This window comes from Mustela nivalis (genome assembly GCF_964662115.1).
Source record: "Mustela nivalis genome assembly, chromosome: 11".
NCBI lineage: Eukaryota > Metazoa > Chordata > Mammalia > Carnivora > Mustelidae > Mustela > Mustela nivalis.
Genome location: NC_139030.1, coordinates 72,708,056 through 72,728,759, shown reverse-complemented (window position 1 = coordinate 72,728,759; position 20,704 = coordinate 72,708,056). Strand labels below are relative to the sequence as shown.

Genomic DNA, 20,704 nt, shown 5'->3' with positions numbered 1-20,704 from the left:
GAAGACACCTAGACCTTTCAGAAGACAGAGAGGAGCTTCACCCAAGAAGGGTCTTGTCATGTCTGTTCTGACTAGTGAGCAAAGGGGAGAGGAGAATTATACCACCCTTCTACCCTTGGTTCTTCCTCCCCATTTCTTCCATGAAAATCCTATAAAAAGGGAGCCATTAAATTGACCTTATGGACCTTGAAATATACTTTCTCAGAGGAGGGTACCAGAACATGTCTTCCAAGAGCAGGTGAGCTATGACAGTCCAAAGCAGTGGGTCATGACTCTTCTCCCCTGGCTGAGGACATCTGGCAACATCTGGGACACTTTTGGTTATCTCCATGAGGGGAGGAGAGGTGCTAACAGGTGCATCAGGAGTCGAGGCTGGGGATGCTGCTAACCTTCCTGTCATGTACTGCACCACCCCATCACATGGAATCACACAGTCCAAAATGTCAACAGTGCCAAAAGAGAGAAACTTTGATCCAAAGAGAAGAAGCCAGATAACATGGAAAGATCAAAGCCAATGCATCAGTCTCCTGAGGAAACATGCCAACAAATGATGCATTCACCAGTGGTGGAGTCGGCAGCATGACCTACTCATCTTTTATTCTTTTCTACCTCGACACTATCACGTTGGCAAAGCAGAGGTTCAATGTGAGGGGGAAAATGAGAAGCTGGCAAACAGTTTTTTTTTTTAACCTCGCCACACGACTGCACAGAAATTTTATATAGACCTTCTGCGTTTTCAACATCCACATCATGTCATCTCATGCTGGAAGCAGAGATGATTCTGCCCTCTGAATGCCAACATTTCCCCAAGACTGGTACCTTGAGTGTATTGGAAGGAAGAAGGCTATGGGAGCTGGCCAATGAAGTTCTCTGAAGCATTAGTAAAAACGTAGACTCACGTAGTACGTAGAGTACTGGTTAAAGAAATTGGATGATGTTCTAATCAAATGTCAAGCTTGATTTTTTCGGAGTCTTTTATTACTTCCATAATAAATGGAAAACTAAATTCATGTAGATATAAAGTCAGAGTTGATTTTTACGTTATGATTGCCTTGTATGTTGAAAAGGTGGGTCTCTGTAAAAGCTCCTGCTTCCCCAAACTATAAAGAATGTAACAAAATATTAAGAGAATCTTCAGCCATTAAAAAATGCTTCTCTTTGCCCATCTTGCCACCAGTATAGCAGCTAAGCCCCATTGTCTGGACGCTAAGGGTTAGCCCCCACATCTGGTGGTTTGAGGATATTTTTCTTAGGTTTGTAGATTGTGTTTGGTTTTTGTCTTTTGATACTGTTGACAGTAGAACATAACAGGAACAGAGGAACAAAAGCAATTATTTCCTTTGGCATCGTTGAGACGAGTACTGAGTCTCCAATAAGCTTGATTTAGGTGACTTATTTTCCATGGCCTTGGTTTCACCAAAGGTGGGCTCTCTCTCACAAAGACCTGTAATGAGGTCCCATGAGGCGTCCCCTTGAACAACACCCAGGTGCATCGAACACCAACCAAGACAGAGAGTGGAAGAGTCTTTGCTGGAGAGAGACCTCCCCCTGAGATAATGCACGCAGGCACCGAAGCTTCGTGGTTCCTCACGGAGACTCAGGTACAGCCGAGTCGCTGGCTGACTGACACCTTACATCAGGAACTTGTGATGTGAGCGGAGGAGAGAGCAGGGCATCGGGATGTTGAGAAGACTGGCCATGATGTCTTCATTGGTCATGGGGGATGTGGACAATCTTAGAAGACCGAAGAGCTGCTAGTGAGATTCCTAATTTTCAAATGCAGGAGACCAGTTTACTTTAATGCTTTTCTGTGGTACTGCCTTCCAGGGCTAAGAGCGTGTGGGGAAGGGAAGCATAGAAGGGCTCATCACTCCCTACGCAAGAGGACGAGAATCCCCGAGGGAGGAGGAGGAAGAGCTATGGTGTGTCCATCCTGCAAAGACTCCATAGAAGAGGCCTCACAGGTGTATCCCGCCACACCTCCCTGCCCCCAACAACCCCAGGGAATGGGAACTGCCAGCAAATTGCGCTCATGGGCCTCAGAGAGCTGGCCTCCTGCACAGACAGAGCAGGGATGTGGAGGGGAAGGGAACTGGCCCCAGGCCAAGGCCTTTCCAAAACCCATTCCATGTTGTGGACAACTTTCTAGACACAAGTGCCTGTCCCAGCTGGAGAGGGGACGAAAGCGTGCCTCCTAGCCTCATCTTCCATTGATGGGATTCATCAGTGGGGCATCACCTTCCCTGACTGGCCCTGAGAGGCCTGTGGCATGACACCCCTGGGCCACCACTGGGAGGCAAGGGTCTTGCCTGGAGTCTTGCATGCCAGCAGAAAGTGGAACCAGAAGCAGCCACCGGCAGCCCACCACGGTGGCAGTGAGGCTCTTTGGCAAGACCTGAACCCCAACCTGTCCCAGTGATGGAGTGGGCGCTCCCGCAGGTTTCCTTCTACTGTCCTCCAGGCACAGCTCTTCTCAGCAATCGGACAGCTCTCAGGCCTGTCTCTTCCACGTCTGGATTAGGGGACAGGGGAAATAACAACAGAGTACTTTGCACACCCACACACCCACACCCACTGTGAGCACACTTGGATTTGGAAACCTCCAAGGGTGCCAGGCCCCATGTAGCTGCAGACAGCTGCTTTTGGCTACCAGCTCCTGACTTGGCTTCGGCTTCCTTCAGGCCCTAACAATGGCCACAAACTGGCTGGCTTGCGACTACAGGAGTCTCTTCTCTCCCAGCTCTGGAGGCTGGAAATCCAAAGCCAAGGTGTTGGCAGGGCCATACTCCCTTGGAAGGCTCTGGAGGGAATCCTCCTTTACCTCTCCCGCTCCTAGTGGTTATCAGCAGTCCTGGGCTGCTAGCAGCATCCCTGTGATCTCTGCCTAGGTCATCACGTGGCCTTCCTCCCTGGGACCATAACCCCCGCATGTCTCTGTATCCAAATTGCTACCTTTTAGGACACCAGGCATTGGATTTGGGGTGCCCCCAATTCAGTACCACCTCATCTTAACTTGATTTTACCTACAAAGACTCTACTTTCAAATAAAGTGACATTCCCAGGTGACCATACAGGGAGTCCGGCATGTCTTTCTGGGGGACACAAGTGTACCCCCAATGTTTTATCATAGAAATCAAGCACCTGGTAGGCTGCCCATATCATTCTCCTGTAATAAAACCATCATCCATCGAGTCATTACAGGCACAGATCCCCCCACAGCCAACGCCTCCTGCTTGTCACCATGGCGTTGGTAGCGGTCATTAAATTTATCTTCACATGTCTCTGCCAGTTAAGTGTCCAAGACCCCATCCCACTCTGTTCCACACCACTTCTATGGGAGCCTCTCTGGGTGAACCCACCTCCAAACCCCTAGAGGTGTCAATAGACCCTTCCTGGTGTGTTTCCTCTCTATTGAATAAGGGGAACACCCTCTTGCCCTCTGAACCCTCAGGTCCCACAAGGCAAATCCATCCTAATATGTCAACCTCCAGGAGCCTTCTGACCCACCCCTCTACACAGGGCCTCTACCGGGCTGGGCATGCATGGGTACCTAGCGGGTCCGGTCGAATCTCTCCCCTCCCAGGGATAATAGTAGAACCAGGGCTAGGACACAAGCCCTGAGGAGAGGAGCTGTGAGACCACAGCTGCCACCACCTGAGGGACCAGGGGGAGCTGGGATTGTGGGTGTTTCTTACCACCTGACTCTCAACTTCAGCCAGTGCTGGGCCCTTGGCCAGAAGGTGAGGCAAAGGCAAGAACAAGAGGAGCTCCCACACTGAGCGAGGTAGGAAGGCAAGGGATTCCTCCCAACCCAGCCCTCCGAAGGGGTACATTTTTGTGCAAGGAGAGAGAGGCACAGCGAGGTTTGGTAACTTGCCCGGGGTCACCAGGTGCTGGCTCCAGAGGAAGTGGCTCACCAGTTCTAGAGGCTTCTCACCCCGTTCTGCAGGATGGCCCGCATGGCCAGCTGGCCCCAGCAAACAGCAACAGAGGCAGACACCAAAGGGTGACACAGTGTTAAAGTAGAGAAATGTTTACGATTGAAAAAGTAGGGTCCAAGGACGTCATGCTTTCTGGAAAGTGGGAGAAGGTTCTCACTATTTCTTCTGCAACAGAAGCCCTCAGCCCAGCTTGGAAGCATAGCTGGGGACGACCTTCCCCTGGTATTCCATATTTGTCAGGAGAGCTGGGTCGCCGGAGGCACCCTCCCTATACAGACAGAACATGAGCCGTGGGAGGTCAAGCTAAGGGCCCTTAGGCCAGGATCTTAACGCTTCCCAATCTCCTTCACTCCAGCACAAGGGATTAAACCAGACACCGTATGGAAAGCCCCTCTCGTGTTACACCAGCTCATATGCTGTGGTGGTTAAGTTTGTATGGCAACTTGGCCGGGCCTCCGGGCACGCAGATACTCAGTCAAACATGATCCTGGGTGTTTCTGGGGTTTGGGGGTGAGATTTACATTTAATCGGTGGACTTTGAGCAAAGATGACAGCCCTGCATAAACTGGGCAGGTCTCCTCCAATCCCCTGCAAGCCAGAATAGAACAGAAAGGTGGGCCTCCCGGACATAAGAGGGAGTTCTGCACTAGACGGCCTCTGGACTTGAATGTCAATGTCTGCTCTGAGCCTCTGTCTGACGGCCCACCCCGAGGATTGTGGACTTGTCAGGCTCCATCATCACATGAGCGAATTCCTTAAAATAGATTTATAAATTTATAAATACACATCCTACTGGGTCTCTTTCTCTGGAAAACTCTAATATATGTGGTTTGAGACAACACAAACCAAGAAGGCCCTGCCATAGTGCAGGGGAGCTTAGCCGGGAATGTCTGTCCTACCACTGAGCTTTCTAGATGCAGAACCCACACTTGAACAACTGGTCTACGGTGCGCCTGCTTGGCCCATCTACTATCCTTTGACAACGTAATGTTGGTAGCCAGAAGATGGTACAACATTGGGTCTAAATAGGCAGCCATTGGGGCGCCTGGGTGGCCCAGACCGCTGGGTGTTTGACCCTTGAATTTGGCTCAGGTCATGATCCCAGAGTGGTGGGACTGAGCCCCTCATAAGACTCCAGGCTTGGAATGCAGTGTGGAGTCTCCTTTCTCCCTTGCTCCCTGCTCCTACCCCACTCATGTGTGCACTCTGTCTCTCTCTCAGGTAAATAAATAAATAAGATCTTTTATAAATAACTAAGTAAATAGGTAAGTTGTCCTGGGCTGGCCGGGCCTCTGCACCTCCATTTAGGACTTTGGCGGATGTACACCGAACACGTTCACAGCTACGGAAGTCTGGGTTTCTTTCTTCCAAAGCTTGAAAGACTTGCTCTTGACATGTCTGCGTCTGACAGAGAGAACCATGTAGAGGCAAAAACACGGGTCTCAAGTGTTGACTGCTTCCTTCTGCATCCGATCCCATCTGTCCATTTCCTACACTTAACTCATCCTGGAGGACGATTGCCTCCCTCCGCCGTGCGTGCATTCAGTGGACCATCCTCCTCACTTCCTTCACCCACCAATGCCGGAAAGAAAAAATAAAAAGCACACAACAAACAGAGCTGCTCTGGTCAAGCTTGGGGCTGTGATGATGGACCGGCAGGAAGGATCAGACTGCCCCAAGTTGCCCTGATCCCACATAGGCGCCAACGGGATTTGTTCCAAAGCAAGAGGAACGATTTGCATAGCAGAAGCCTGACCGTGGTCCCTGCAGGTAGGTCGGCTCCCGAGTATTTGGAGCCTGTAGAATGCAGAGAGGAAAGCAGCTTCTTTCCGTCCTCTCCTCTTTGAACGAAGTGCGACAGACATCCATCCCCAGACCTGGAATCCTCTGCTTCAGATCTTTTTGCTCTTTTTGGTTAACTGGATTTAGGAATTGTTGGTGGGTGGGTTGGTTGGTTGGTTGGTTGGTTGGTTGGAGGCTTTGAGGAGCGAGGGCTATTTCTTTGGTCTGGGTTAGTTTTATTTAGCTTTGTAGGAGCATAAGGACAGAAAGTCGATACCAGAACATTTCAAATGGAAAGGTCACGCTCCCATCTCTCCTGCTTCTGGTCCCTGCAGGTAATCAGTTTGTTTTCCTGGCCTGTGGCACGTGGCCCTCTTCTCCTAGAAATGATTTTCTCCCATCTCTCAAGTTTCTCCAAGCCCTAAGCTTTAGGGCACCTGTCCTCATATGACAACGTGCATCAGAATCACCTAGAACCACACACTTAGGTGGTTTTAAATTTTCTAGAAGCCACGCTTTAAAAAAAAAAAAGGTTAAAGGAAGCAGATAAGATTGATGTTAATAATAATACAATTTAGTTAACTCCATATGTCGAAATAAAAATTCAATAAAAAAGTTGAATGCGTTAGTTGTGATCTCTCCCTTTTCATTCATAATTTCATTAATTTGGGCTTTCTCTCTTTTCTTTTGGATTAGTGTGGCCAATGGTTTATCGATCTCATTCTTTCAAAAAACCAGCTTCTAGTTTCATTGATACGTTCTACTCTATCTCTGGTTTCTACCTCATTGATCTCAGCTCTAATCTTGATTATTTCCCTTCTTATGTGTGGAGTTGGTTTGATTTGTTGTTGATTCTCCAGTTCTTTAAGGTGTAGAGACAGCATGGCGGGAGTGGGAGGTTGCGGGAACCAAGTGGTGGGTATTAAAGAGGGCACGGATTGCATGGAGCACTGGGTGTGGTGCAAAAATAATGAATACTGTTATGCTGAAAATAAATAAAAGGAAAAAAAAGTGTTCAAGAAATCCCTTTGCCAGCAGGTAGAAGCTGACCAGTGTGCACTGGGAGGATGATACAGTTAGTTGGGGGAAGTGGGAGCATCTGCCTTCCAAAGGTGAAATGCTTTTGCAAGTTTATATGTATCATAAGTTATCAGAAATAGAATTATTAGAATTTCTTTTTCAAGTCTTCCTACAATTCAAATGAGTTTAGTTATTATTATTATTACTGCAACACTCTTTTCCCTTTTATAAGCTGAGCACATGCAATCAATTTAGATGCTAGCCTGGTTTTACAACAGCATAAGGATCTCATGATACAAATTATATGTTGTATCATAGTAAAAAAAAAAAATTGAATGCGGCCTTCCACATGCCTTCCTCACATCAGGTGGCGAGTTCGAGTGTACCTCACCAGCCGAGTATTCACCTGTCAAATGTTCACTTGCCACCGTAAGGCTAGCGGCCACCACGCAGGATGGTGCAAGCTAGGGAAGCTTATTCAACCACAGCTTACCAGTTGCCAGACATGGAGTTTCCGGTTTGGGGGCATCTGGGTCTGGGTGGGACCTGAGAACCCGAGTATCCACAGTGTCACTGTTGGGAGTAGAGCTCCACTGTCCAATGTGGCAACATCCAGCCCCATTGGGCTACAGAGCCTTTGAAAGGTGCCGGGTGCTGCAAGCTTCAGATGCATACAAGATTTTAATGGCTTGATAGAAAAAAAAATGTAAACATCACTACTTTCATATCAATTATGCCTTGAAATGATAATATTCTTGATATGAGTTACATATGTCATATGTCATTGTATATGTGTTACATACACATACGAGTTTTATATTTTTATACATGATTTTATATTTTATAACATAGCATAGAGTAGATTATTAAAGTTAATTTCACCCAGTTCATGTTACTTTTTAATGTGACTCCTGAAAAATTAAAATCACAGCTGTGGCTTGTCTTTGTGGTTCACATTATGCTGCTATTTGGACAGTGCTGGCCTGGAAGATCACTAAGAATCATTCCATTGACGGCAACATTTCCTAGAATATGTACCTGAGAAGGCGAGTCCCAGGGGTGTTCTACACCAAAAGATTTCCTTGACTTAGGCAAGTAAGTTTGAGACGCGCCCTCTAGGACCTCCCTCCCTTGAAGGTACACATTCACACAGAGGACCCTGCATAGTCATGTAATGAGAAGCCTTCCAACCCAGCACTCCCATAATTGTAGGCTTCCATCCTGCCCTTTCCCACCCCACAGAACGAATGTTCCAGGGGACCGACGCTGAGATTGCCTCACCATGCCACCATGGGGAACACGAGCCCTTAGCAGCAGGAGAAGCCGGAGATACGGCGTGAAACGCCCCATGCGGAATTTATGAGGCTCCGTGGGAAAGCTGCAGAGGAGTTGGAATGTCCCTGTTCCAGGTCACTGATGCTCAGGATCAGACCTAACGGCTGCAGAAGGATTGATGGAGGGACGGACGCCTGATCTCATCAGTCACCGACTAAATCATCTTCGTATCTTCATCACAGCCTGTTTTCCACGGGCCAGAAAATTCCTTAGGGAAGGGAGTGAGAATAATAAGACTTAAATACTCTGCTTTCCACCTGTTTGGTTCCCGGACTTATAACTGTGAATATTTCCACTCAATTAGCAAACTCCTATTTGCCTTCAGAGGCCAAGGCTCTGCAATGTCGGTGGTTTGTCTCTGTCCAATTGTCAACTGACGGTAGGAAGTTGGCTATATTCCTGTCTTCAGCATCTTTTCAGTGGGGTCCTGGTTGTGGGAGGGGGCTTGAAAAGAATGGCAAGGGGACTGCCATTAGCATCGACGGATGCTTCTCTGGCCTGGGGACAGTAACCACCTCGGTCACCTGGAGTGACTTCTGTGTCCTGGGAGAATCACTTGAGTGGCCTCTCCTTAGGCATGGCCTTGGGAAAGCAGCAGCAGGACCCTCTTTAGTGTCTTAAAAAGTCCCAATTTTGTTTCCTCCCGACATGCTCACATAGTCCATCTGCCCAACCAGGCCCTGCCGCTTCTCCGGAACCCCCGTCACACTGATGGTGCTCAGTGCAGTGAGACAGACCTTTCTCAGCATCACGGACAGAAACCAGTAAAAGGATTTTCTCCGCCCGCCATCCCCTGTCAGGAGCAACTTCACGCTCTATGCCGAAGCTGTCACACCACCCAACGTCTGCCTGAAGCACCTTCCGTGCAGGGAGAAGCCTGAGACCCAGAGTGTCTCCGAGGGTCACAAAGAGTATTACTGGGTGGCTGGGAATGGGTGGGCCAAGGCCTCATAGGTGACCCAGCCGGGAGCCCTGCAGGGACCTCCAAGAGACCTCCCAAGATCTATTCCAGTACGTGGGTGGGGGAGCTTCTTAAAGCTTTCTACCAGACTCTGGAACAAAAGCTACAAGGATGGTAGAAGTCTGCTTGTAACTTCCTTCTTCTGTCTTTGGGATGCAAAAGATAATTTTCTATATAACCTGTCCATGGAGATATCCATGTAAGAGGAAGGAAGGAAGAAAAGGAGGAAGAGTGAGAAGAAGGGAGGCAGGACAGGACAGAGGGAGGGAGGGAAGCAGGATTTTTGATAAATTTTCCTGCTTGAATCACTTCATTTCTGGGATGACCTTTTTTGACCTTGGCTGGGATTTTTTAGCATAAAGTCTGAAAGAGCGTAGCAAGCTTGACATTACTTGCTTAAGAATGATGTTCTTGATGCATTAGTCTCCCCTGTCTGTTCAGAAGGTGAAAATATATGCCCCAGGGCTCTGCTGAGGAGCTCCCTTACCACCCCCAAGGCTCACCGGCAGGCGAGGTTCCCAGCGCTACCTGGCAGGGAAGAGCCAATGCTGGAAGGTGTCCTCACTCCAGCCCTAAGATCAGAGCATGGAAATAGACAATACAGCAAGCCGGACCTGCCAAGCAGGGCAGGGAAGCTGGGAGAGCCAACGGCCCCCTTGCAGCCCGGCCAGACACACCAGGGGAGGCAGCCCCCCCCACCCCCACTCCAGCTGCACAGGGTGTCAGCAAGTGCTGACAGCCAAAGCCAGGGTCTGCTCCAAGAGCAGAGAGTCTCAGCTTCCCTCTCCAGGGAACTTTTTGAAGCAGCACTGGCCTCTTGGTGAAGGGAGCCTCAAGGCTTGTGGACAACACGGGGAGTGGTGGAGGCCCCTTTTCACTTATAATAGAAGGGTTTTTCAGCTCTATCTTCAAGACAAGCATGACTGTAATTACTTGCCATTAACGATGCACCTGGAGGATAGTAATAGTAGTCAAGTTCTCCTTAGCTCAGGGAAGAGTTCTCCCAGCAGAAAAGGGAAAGAATCCGCTGTCTTCCACAAACGTCCCCTTCTCTTGCCGTCCAGCAGCCAGTGAGCTGTCCATGAGAGCCGTGAGCTCTTGGCTCGCTGGAAGCAGTGGCATATTCCTCTTGAACCCCAGCCTTGTGGCCCGAGCTACGGAGAATGACAGTACAGAGGGGCTTGGTGGTCCGAAGAGCAGGTGCGCCTTGCCCTTCACAGCCCCAACACCCAGAGAAACCACCCAGAGACGTTCTTTAAAACACTTTGCTTAAAAACCAAATAATGAAAATGTGGATGTTTAAAACCAGCACTGAAGCTCGTCCTTTGGTCTCATTAGGAAGTGTTGGCTGGGGCAGAAGTGTGAAAGCATGGGGTGGGGGGGACGCACAGGACAAGAATATGCAAAGATTTCACACCCCGGAATTGCACTGCAACTCTGCCCCCTCAAACACACCCTGGAAGAAGTCTTCCAGAATCCTCATGTGCTCCAACCATGCCCCAGGCTCTAGCTCCCACAACTGCATGCACCCAGACTGTTGAAGCTCCTTCTCATCCCCACTCCCGCCCCCAGGAGGACAACTTCTCAACTACACAGCCAGAAGCAGAACAGCAACAGGGGCCACTCTGTGGCCTGAGGAGGCATCAGCAGTTGGGAATGGAAGGCCAGGAACTGGCTTTGCAATCCTGGGACCCCTCCGTGTCACCCGATCTCGGTGTTTCCTCAACTCGGTGCTTGCCTCACGAAGGAGGTGTGTAAGTCCGCCATTAAGGGGCACATTAAGGATGAGCTCATTAGCTGACAAAGCACTGGGTAAGGGTTCTGCAGTGTTGTTATTTTTGAATTGTGACGCAAGGCATCATTACGGTTGGCTGTGTCAGCTTTAATGAGGTGCCTCATTAAGTCTAAGGATACACATTAACACCTGTCCAGGGTCGAGCTTCCGTGGGCACCAGCCATTCTGGGGCACTGGAGGAAACAGCAGCAGGCAGGGCAGGGTCAGGAGCCAAAATGCTAGAAATCATCCAAACATGTCCAAAGACCTCTCCACCTCCCATCTCCCCCCACCCCCAGACCCATTTTCCTGCTCTTTGCAGCAAAGCTCTCAGGAAGAGTTGTCCATGCATAGGCCTCCTGGCCTGCACCTGCCATGTTCTCTGCGCCCCATACCACCAACATCTTCTCTTTATCACTCCACCAAATTCACCCTAGTCAAGGTCACTGATGACCTCCCATCGCCAATTCCAATGGCCAGCTGGCTCCTAAGTGTGTTTGTCCTGCTCCAGTCTCATCCCTGGAGCATGCAGCTCCTACATAGACCAAACAGCCTTCTCCTCATCTCTGTGTGGTTGTCTCCGAAGCACCTCAAGCTTGCCTATCCACACTGAACTCATTTGAGGGCCTCATACCCATGGCTCCCCCAGCTAGTCCACAGCCATGAGGGCCAAACTTTCCACCAGCTGGATCAGGCCAAGGCAATCATCTCCCCCTTGATTCCTCTTTCCTCTCCCTCCTCTCATCCAATCCACCAGAAAATCTTGTCAACCCACCTTCAAATGTATCCAGAATGTGAGCAACTGTCACCCCACCACTAGTACAACAGTCAGAAACACCCTGGCCTCCCCCAGACCTGTGACGCCTCCATGCCCATGTCCTGTCCATCCAAAAAGTTCCAGGGAACCTGGACAACAGAGGACATACAGAAGGACCAAAGGATGTCTAAGTTTCAGCTTGGTGTGCTGGTGATGACACCATGACAAGGCATGGACACATGTGGGTGCTTGTCCTTAGGACAGCCACTGAGGTGTCCCAGTAAGGATGCGGTAAGGGAGGAAACAAGCAGGCCCACCAGGGACCATCTTCCTCTTTGTGCGTCTTCTGGAAAGTGAGGCCGGCCAAGAAGGCTGACGTGTTCATAATGGTCTTCTTATGTGTTGACCATTTATGAAGTGATTTAGAATAAGGAAAGTGCCTAAGGAAAACATGCTTTATCACGTGGCAGAGAAAAATCTAGAAGTACCACAAGGATAAGCATCTGTCAACACGCACGGTAAGAGTTGAAGCAGAAGCTACTGTTGCGACCTGGGGAGCTCTGCAACAGATGCACATGTAAGGCTTCACCATCCGTTGTAGGCTTTCGTTTTTGCAAAGAAAAGGAGCAGCAAACGCAATCTGTAAGAATCTGCAATGGAAGCGAGAGAAAATGAATTTCACTAATGTATGTAGGTTCTTGCTCATTTCACGAGCAAGGAAGAGAGTGTTACCACGGAGAGCTCCAGTATCACAGTTTAAACACATCCTGAGCTCAAAATGTGGGCTCCCAGCAAAGCAAATTATCACATTTTCAAGAGTCATCACCAGTGGGAAGTAGAGGGAAGCTGATAAATGTGTGAAGAGTTTAGAATGAACAGTGTGTCTCTCTGCTCAGAAGTTTATAAATAAGAAAGGGGAAATAAGATCTAGTCGTGTCCTTCCCTATGTGGGCGGAGCTCAGGAGACCAATCCCCAAGGTCTCATAGTTGGGCTGGTAAAAATCGGGAAGCATTTCCAAACCTTCCTTTCAAGAGCCCAGTCTTACCAAAGCCCACCCCTTCGCCATCCTGCCCTTCGTCCTGTGTCGCCATCTTACAAATGGTGGTTCCTTTTCCCATCAGGCTTTGGGGGAGCTTCTCCAGAGCCCCTGCCATCAGAGAGCACATCTCGGTCCCAGAGTAAAGGCAGGACAGCTCTTGCTCCTTCTGGCAGAGTGGGGTGAGAAAGAGGAACAGAATTCAGAAAGGGGTTTGGAGGATGGGGAGGTTGTGTTCAGCCACCAGGATACAGGCTGATGGCTTGGAGGAGCTGATGTTTGGATAGGGTCATGAATGGTTGGGAATGCCAGAGTGGAAGAGGGGTTCCCTGGGAGCCAGACCAGCATGTGCAAAGGCCAGGGGTAGAAAAGCACACTTAGGGAAAAGTGGTTGTCTGGCCCGCCTGCTGGGTAGTGTAAGGCACAGAGAGAGAGAGAGAGAGAAGGAGGAGGAAGGGTTCTAGAGCAAGGCCAGGCCAGGGCAGAAGAGGTCTTGAATGGCATTCTATTAGGATTTGAACTTGATTCAGAGTCTACAGGCCTCATTTGTCGGCAGCTCCTATCACAGACTGAGCATCACAGAGCTGTTCTCCTAAGGAAGCAAGACCCAGAGACTCCAGAAAGCCCATTTTCTGGCAATGCTCTCATTGCCACATTTCTGGGCTCCCCCAGAGCCCAGCTCAGGGGCATGCAGCGGTTTCTTAGGCAAGACTCAAACTGAGCACAAATCCTCTTCTCTCCTCCAAAGATGGTAATTCATCCTATTTCAAGGCTTGACCACATCATTGGACATTTTTACGTCTAGGTGTCAGGCATAAAGGAAAGTCATGGCGGGCCCTCACCCTCCCCAGGAAGGGCACACTCACACGAAAGTGTGGGCCCAGCTGGTGGCATCCTGTGCTCCTCCTAATATCTCAGGATGCGAGGCTGCAGCAGGGCCCCTGGGATGGGAACAGCCACTACCAGAAGTGACCAGAAGTGACTTACCTTCTGCAGCAGCAAATTGTTTGATTATACCAGACGAACCCATGATACTGGATCAAAATTATCCAGTAAAGTAGAACTAATTATTCCGAGATTGTTCCAGGTCAGCTTTGCAATTGCTGTATTTAAAATGGGCACATACGGGGCGCCTGGGTGGCTCAATGGGTTAAAGCCTCTGCCTTCAGCTCAGGTCATGGTCCCAGGGTCCTGGGATCGAGCCCCGCGTCGGGCTCTCTGCTCCATGGAGAACCTGCTTCCTTCTCTCTCTCTCTCTCTCTCTCTGCCTGCCTCTCCGCCTACTTGTGATATCTCTCTCTGTCAAATAAATAAATAAAATCTTTAAAAAAATAAATAAAAATAAAAATAAAATAAATAAAATGGGCACATACGTGAAATCCAAAGGCAAACCCAAGGCACATTAGGCACGGTGGTCACTGTGAGGTGGGACATGTGTGGAGTAATGTAAGTGCCACCAGGCAGACCTTCTGTCTACCACCCTGACTCTGGGTCCTGCAGCTTCCAAACAAACCAGTTTCCTCTTGTCTCACTCATGCTCATTCATGAGGCTGGATGGACAGACCCCGCCCCCACTCCGCCACCTCCCATCAATGTCTCAGCTCTAGCAGAAATCCCAATTGGCTTTCACAGTCCTGCCTGCCTGGAAACGTTCCTTCTAGAGTCATGGGGCAGGCAGCCCCCAGCCGGAATCTACCAGAAGCCCACCTGTACCCCTCCTGCAGATCCAAACAGCCGCCCAATGCACCTTCGAACGCTTGCTTTGGCTTCTCCCATCTCCAGCCAGCTCAGCTCAGCGCCTGCTCTGCCCAGGGCTTCCCTGAGGCAGCTCTTGACCCTGAATTGGTTTGGCATCATCACCCACACCTGCATGAGGAGTTTAGAAATGCAGATTTCTTGGCCCCTACTTCGTATGAGGTGGAGCTTGGGAATCATTCCTTTTGGAAGCATCCAGCTGATTCTGACCTCGAGTGGAGCCTGTGAGCCCTGGCCACCCTGGGGATCCCAGCTTCCATGTTCTGTGCTACAAAAATGCAGCATGACCTCCTTCCTTTGTTCTTCAACACATATGTTTTGAGTAATTTCCTAGGACCAAGGGCTGTGCTGGGTACAGAGGGGCTGGGAGAGGGGATTTATGAGAAATTAAGAAGACATGCGCTCTAGAATGAGAAAGTTCACTGTCCATTACAAATAACAGAAATATGAATAAATTATTGTTGTCCGCTGTGAACAGGTCTCCCTTAAAATGAGTGTCCAAGTTCCCATCAGAGCAAAGGAGAGGCTAATCCTTCCTGAAAGTCAAAGGTGACTGCCCAGAGCTGCATCTTGCAGGACCAGCAGACCAAACAGGTAAGAGAGGGGTCATCCATCGCCCAACCTGTTTTCTTCTATACCATCCTTTTCCAGGATTACAAGCGTGGCCATTTTAAGGCTGTGCCATAATTGATAAAAATCAATCTCCCGTTACTGCACATGTAGTTTACTTCCAGTTTTTTTCCTATTGTAAACATATGGCAGCCTTGAAGAATTAAAAATGTTTCCCTCAGGAAAATTCCACAACATCCAATTCCCCTGTCAGAATACTGGGTTTGAAACAAAAACAAAACAGCAACAAAAAAACCTTGTGTCGATTTTTAAAGGTGAAAATTTGATTACTACTTTTTTTTCCCAAAAAAGTTTTATTTATTTGATAGAGAGAGAACACACGCAGGGGGAGCAGCAGGCAGAGGGAGAGGGAGAAGCAGATTCTTCAATGCAGGAGCCCGATGCCGGACTCGCTCCCAGGACCCTGGGATCATAATCTGAGCCCAAGGCAGCGGCTTCACCAACTGAGCCACCCAGGTGCCCCTGATTATTATTTTAATTCTATACCTAAAAATATTAATAAAGAAGTACTTTAAAAAATATTGGGTGTGTTATAATGAGCACTGGATATTACATAAGACCAGTACCCCTGAAACAAATTATACATTATATGTTAATTAATTGAATTTAAGTTAAAAAATAAACTTAAAAAAATAAAATGTAAAACATTTAACACAAGGTAAAAGCAAAATTTATTGGCGGGGCTCCTGGGTGGCTCAGTCTGTTGAGCATCTGACTTTTGGTCTCAGCTCAGGTCATGATCTCGGGGTCCTAAGATCGAGCCCCACATCAGGCTCCATGCTCAGTGGGAAGTCTGCTTGAGATTCTCTCTCTGTTCCTCTTCCTCTGCCCCTCCCCCTGCTTGCTTGCACTCTCTCTCTCACTCAAATGAATAAATAAATAAAATCTTTATAAACATATATTTATTGGCAATTTTTAAGTCTTCTTTTGAGAATCTTACTTGTCTTTTGTCTACTGTAGTGTTTGCCTTTTTCTTACTGACTTCAAAGAATTTTTTAATCTTTTAAAAATATTGACCCTTCATTATATATAGGAAATATATAGATTGGAAATTCTCTTAATTTCTTGGTCACCTTTTATTTTTGAATAGGATGTGTTTGGGGATGGGATACTGAAATCATCTTCTGCAGAGTAAAACCTACCAATATTTGGCTTTTATGATTTCTGCTTTGGGTGGTCGTATCTCATTGCTGAATTACATATTTAATCTGCTATGTATTTAACAGCTCCTGCTACGTTGCCTCATATTTTATGTTCTATCTGTATGTAGTGTAATTAAATACCTATTGAATCTGTTCTTAAAGGGCTGTTTCCAGGGCATCGATTTTTTTTTTGTGATGATATAGGAAGCAGTTGGTGCTCAGAGGAACCTATCATCCTACAAAATGAAAAACTGGCTCCTGCTTTACAGGCAGGTTCCACTCGAGCATCCCTTCCAGCAGCTACAGCAATTGTCATTAAAGAACACGTGCCTAAACCACTCAGCCTAGCAGAAGCGTTGTCCTTCTCTTCGAAGGCCCTCTTCATCCACTTGCCTTTCTCCTAAGAATTTCAAGCTCAGCTTCCTTTGCTCTACCCTAGTCATTCCCAAAGCATGGCCCCTGGAGCAACAGCATCAACCAGGAGCCTGTTAGTAATGCCAGTTCTCGGGCCCCACCCCAGACCTACCAAGTCAGACTTTCTGGGGTTGGGGCCCTCATGGCTGAAGCTCGGGGATCATTGCTTTGCATCATCTTGTGAAAATGTTCAAATCATTCTCTCCGGGTCAACCATTGCTTGTGAGCTCTAGATCCACACACTAACCCCCCCCCACACACACACAAGATATCCCCTTTTTTGATATCTCTCAGGGACCTGGACTCCACACGTGAAAATAATGTCATCTTTGTGTCTCCCCCAGCCCTACCGTGTCCCCCCAGCTCCATCATGACCTCTCTCCATGAATAGCACCCCCACTCTGCCCTTCTTTCTAGGTTCTGCTCACACCTCCCATTCCCATGAGTCCTGCCCATCCCTGTTCCCAAAAATACCCCCGTCACCCACCTCACCCCTCTCCCCACCGCCCTTCCCCCGCAGCTTTCTCTTTCCATAACACCAGTCACCTTCTACCTACTCACCTGATCGCCATGTTCAGTGTCTGTTGTCTGTCTAGAATGGAACATCCACAAAGGAGGGGTCTTTGTTTGGTTCACTGTGTACCCCAAGCATCCAGAGTAATGCCTGCCACATCAGAAACATTCCTTAAATATTTAGATGAATGAATGAATGAATCTATTTAAGTCCGTCCACTTCACTCACATGCTTATCGTGTTAAGTCAGACTTGGAACGATGACTACGGCATGACTTCATGAGTTTCACAATCTATTGCTGAGTGGAAAAGTAGATGATAGAACCCTGTGCTTAGTAAGATCGCCTTTGTTTGCAATGTGCGTGCATCAACGCTATGTGTGCGCGACGACATCCAGCAGGAAAGTCACCAGCACATCTGAGTGAGTGCCTTCTGGTGATCTCATTCACACCTCCTCCTCCCGCATGCAGGTTTCAAGCTGCTGGTCACACCCACCTGCCAAACCCAGATAAATCCTACATCCAGAACCTCAGCAGCGGCATCTTGTCACCTCCTTTAGCGAACTCATGCTCTACACCCTTGTTTCCTTCAGGTTCTCTCCTTCCTCCCAGCATGGCCTCCTCCACCTCCCCCAGCCCTCCCCTCCAGCTCCCTGGCCTCATCCCCTACCTCTCACCTGCACCAGCCTCTCGAATGCCAGCCTTTCCTGGGGCCTCAACCCACAACTCAACGTTGTTCCTGGGAAAGCCCGTTCTCACTGCTCTTGCTGCGTTGTTCTTCCCGATGAATTTTATGATCAAACAGCTCAACTCCTGTAAAAGAAACAAACTAAAAACGGTGAGTATGTTTGCTGGGATTATGTGACCTGTATAACCTAATAGGTAAAATCATTTTCTGTTCAAGCACGTGTGTGTCTCTCCATGTGTTTGAGTTGTGCTCCTGTTTTAGCTCTTATAGTTTTCTCCAGGCAGGTTTGAGGCATTTCTTGAGTTTTTTTTAGCTGTTGTATTTTCCTCTTTGCTCTTGTGCTGGATTTTCTCTCCTGTTATATCATTTGTATTACTTGTAAATAAAGGGATTAAGATAGATATCAATATATACATTGAGGAAAACTATAATATATATAAACAATGTATACATTGATACATACAATATATACTATATATACATATATATACTTTCATTTCATAAGTTCTCTTTTTTATGGCTTTTCCATCAACTATTTCATGTTTTCCAGATATATAAGCATATCCTTTACAAATAGAGAATGTTTCAGTTTTTCCTTCTAATACAAATGCCTTTTATTGTTTTCCCTTGTCGAAATGCATGGACTGGTCATTGCAGTGTCGTTTAATAACAGTGAAAACAGAGGGCACACTTGTCTTATTGTTCCCTTTAATGGGAAATCCTCACATGTTTTCTGATTAAGGAAGGTGCTAGTCTGGGGCCTGAGATATAATATTTTTATTAAGAAAGTATCCATGAAGTCCGATTTTATTAAGTAGATATTGTCTTTTGTCAAACTCTTTGTTTTATGACATCTTTGGAGATGACTTTTACACTTTTACCCTTATTTCTATTAACATAATGGATTATATTAATGGGCTTCTTAATATGGACTCAAACCTCACTGTATTTGTTGAATTATTATTGGTGGTAACAAATCATCCCAGAACTTAATGACTTAAAATAATAATGAACACGTATTTTCTCATAGTTTCTCCTTTTTAAAGATTTATTTATTTGAGAGACAAAGAGAGCGGGAGAGCATGCATGTGAGTAGGGGGGATGGTGCGGAGAGGCGCAGAGGAAGAAATTCTCAAGTAGACTCCTGGCTGAGCATGGAGCCCAACGAGGGTTCAATGTCATCACCATGAGATCACGACCTGAGCCGAACAAAGAGTAGGATGCTCAACCAACTGACCCCCCGCCCAGGCATCTCTATTTTCTTATCGTTTCTGAGGGTCAGAAATTGGGGAGGGGCACCTGGGTGGCTCAGTGGGTTAAGGCCTCTGCCTTCAGCTCAGGTCATGATCCCAAGGTCCTGGGATTGAGCCCCGCATCGGGCGCTCTGATCAGCAGGGAGCCTGCTTCCTCCTCTCTCTCTGCCGGCCTCTCTGCCTACTTGTGATCTCTGTCTATCAAATAAATAAATAAAATATTTTTTAAAAAAAAGAAAGAAATTGGGGAGCAGGTTGTCCATGTTAACTAGACATTAATCCTCAAAAGCTACTAACATTACGCACACACACACAGAGTTGGGTATTATGCAACTCCTGTTTGGAAGAATATATCATCACCTGTTAAAGAACTGAACTCCCATTTAATCAAAACTTGACCCAACTGCCAATTAATTTATAATAAATATACAGAAGACAAAAGAACATCGTAGGGACATCATAGGGAAACAGTCAGCAAATTGCAGACCACAGGGGATGCTGTGTGACAAACAGTCTAGTTTTCTAAATGTAAATTGTAAAGAAAAGAGAGACAGAGACTGGGAGAGAGAGAGATGTGAGAAACAGCTATAAGTAAAAACAGATGTGGCAGACTCAGTATTCAACCACAACGTACGGATCTTGTGTGGATGCTGACTCAAAGAAAACATTAAAAAATAATAATAAGGAGCCACACCTGGGCGGCAGAGTCAGCTGAATGTCTGATTCTTGGTTTTGGCTCAGGTCGTGATCTTGGGGTCTTGAGATCGAGCCCACGTCAGGCTTTGTGGTCAGCATGGAATCGGCTTGAGACTCTCTCTCCCTCTCCTTCTGCCCCTCCCACTCATTCTCTCTCTCATAGAAACAAATCTTTAAAAAACAAATAAATAACACTTTAAAAATAAGGAAACAGAAATTCGATCAGTAGCTGACTGTAATCATATTAAGGAACCATTGTGAATTTTTTTACTGTAATATTCATATTTTGATTTTTTAAAATTTTTCATCTTTTAGAGAGACTTCCTGAGCTGTTAGTGGAGGATGGGATACAATGTCTGGAATCTATTTCAAAATTATATGAGAGTGAGAGGTGGACGAAAGTACAGGAACAGCTTTGTTGGCCGTGACTGGTCACTGTTGAATTTGGTTAACAGGCACAAGGTTTCATCACCTTCCTCTGCGTGATTTTGTGTGTATGTGACATTTTACCATCTCAAAGATTTTTAAACATCCTGATTCATCATTTTCTTCTATTCTGAGCTGCTCCTTCTCTTGAAAGCCTTATTTCAATGATGGCATCCCCTTCCCCCCATGGACCTGAACCAGAAATCTGGGGAGACAGCCAGTTCTCTCTTCTCTGCCTCGCTCTACAGGGTCCATCGAGTTCTGTGTCCTGATGTTTTATATCGCCCACATTTTTTTTAAATTATTTATTTGAAAGACAGAGATCACAAGTAGGCAGAGGCAGGCAGAGAGAGAGAGGAGGAAGCAGGCTCCCCACTGAGCAGAGAGCCCGATGTGGGGCTCGATCCCAGGACCCTGGAATCAATGACCTGAGCCGAAAGCAGAGGCTTTAACCCACTGAGCCACCCAGGTGCCCCACCCACATTTTTTTATGGAGGTGAAATTCACATAACCATTTTGATGCGTACCATTCAAGGGCACTTAGTGTATTCACAGCCTTGTGCAACCAACCCCCACCCCCT

General features: G+C 47.4%; 1 long non-coding RNA gene across 3 annotated transcripts; it reads right to left on the bottom strand.

Moving 5' to 3' along the window:
* Nucleotides 1–7,899: 7,899 nt before the first annotated feature.
* LOC309843842 lies at nucleotides 7,900–17,255 on the bottom strand. 3 transcript variants are annotated; one of them, XR_014300361.1, is made up of 5 exons: nucleotides 17,110–17,255; nucleotides 13,595–13,906; nucleotides 12,088–12,220; nucleotides 9,977–10,193; nucleotides 7,900–8,286 (listed from the first exon to the last, which is right to left on the bottom strand). It is a non-coding gene; the product is annotated as an uncharacterized lncRNA (long non-coding RNA). The 3 variants fall into 3 exon arrangements; XR_014300362.1 differs by having other exon boundaries at nucleotides 13,595–13,928; nucleotides 17,110–17,232; XR_014300363.1 differs by lacking the exon at nucleotides 13,595–13,906 and having other exon boundaries at nucleotides 17,110–17,232.
* Nucleotides 17,256–20,704: the final 3,449 nt, after the last annotated feature.